The sequence below is a fragment of the Octodon degus genome, unplaced genomic scaffold (genome assembly GCF_000260255.1).
Source record: "Octodon degus isolate 3935 unplaced genomic scaffold, OctDeg1.0 scaffold00132, whole genome shotgun sequence".
Taxonomy (NCBI): domain Eukaryota; kingdom Metazoa; phylum Chordata; class Mammalia; order Rodentia; family Octodontidae; genus Octodon; species Octodon degus.
In genome coordinates this window covers 5,814,773-5,816,303 of record NW_004524708.1, presented here as the reverse complement: position 1 = coordinate 5,816,303, position 1,531 = coordinate 5,814,773, and positions in this window count along the sequence as shown.

The window sequence follows — 1,531 nt, the reverse complement described above, 5'->3', positions numbered from 1 at the left end:
AAAAATCTTCTGGAGATTCTCAAGATCATTGCCTTGCCCATCTTCTGCATATAACTGCATGGCTTGAAATTGTCATGTTTCCTAGCTCTTCTCCTTTCCGTCTCTTGATTAGTTAGTCCTCGAGATCCTGCTTTCCTTTTACTTGTATTATACCTTTCTATTTGTATTTCTTCTTTTGAGTTCTTATATTAGAGAAACTATATGATATTTACACATGTGTGTCAGGTTTATTTCACTTATGAGTATATCTTCAAATGGCATCCACTTCAATATAAAAGTTTCGAGTTTATCATTCTTTATAGCTGAGTAATACTCCACTTTGTAAAAATACCACATCTTTTCCAACCATTCCACAGGTGATGGGCATCTTGGTTGTTTCCAAGATTTGGCTATCACAAATTGTGCTGCTATAGACATAGGCACACATACATCCCTATGATATGATGTTGTCAGATCCTCCGGGAAAATTCCCAGCAGAGAAATAGCTGGTTTAAATGGGATTTCCAGTCCAACTTTTCTAAGGAGTCTCCACACTGATTTCCATAATGGTTGCACCAGTCTACATTCGGAACAGTTATTTTTCATCAAGTATTGATGTGTTGAATCTTAAATCCCTACAGAATATGATGAAAAAACATTTAAAAATTAGAATATATTTAAAAATAGGCATAACAAATTATATAATTCTTATGTTTACACATAAGTACAAAAATCTAACCACATACAACCTTGAAGCAGGAGAGTCCCACAACATTCCTTTTCCTGTCTCTTGCCTTCATTCACCACCCTCTTCTTTTTGAACAATCATCTACCCAAGAGACAGCACAGCAGCAAGTGGCATGTCATGACAAGCAGCCCATATTCAGAAGACCAGAATGACAGGCACTCCAAGCATGAAACTACTATTACAGATTACCATCTTCAGTGCAGTTGCTTAGTTCACAACTATCAGTATATATAGTTAGTCAGGGTGAGAATCTTTCCAATTAACTGCTAGATTCAAAAATCTTCTGGAGTTTCTCAGGGTCATTGCCTTGCCCGTCTTCTACATATAACTGTATGGCTTGTCAGTATCATGTTTTCTAGTTCTTCTCCTTTCTCTCTCTTAATTAGTTAGTCTTTGAGGTCCTGCTTTCCTTTTATTTGTATTATACCTTTCTATTTGTATTTCTTCTTTTGAGTTCTTATACTAGGGACACTATATGATATTTACACACATGTGTCTGGTTTATTTCACTTATGAGTATATCTTCAAGTGGCATCCACTTCAATATAAAGACTTAGAGTTTATCATTCTTTATAGCTGAGTAATACTCCATTGTGTAAAAATACCTCTTCTTTTTCAACCATTCCTCAGGTGATGGGCATCTTGGTTGTTTCCAAGATTTGGCTATCACAAATTGTGCTGCTATAAATATAGGCACACATATATCACTATGATATGATGTTTTCAGATCCTCTGAGAAAATTCTCAGTAGAGGAATAGCTGGTTTAAATGGGATTTCCAGTCCAACTTTTCTAAGGAATCTCC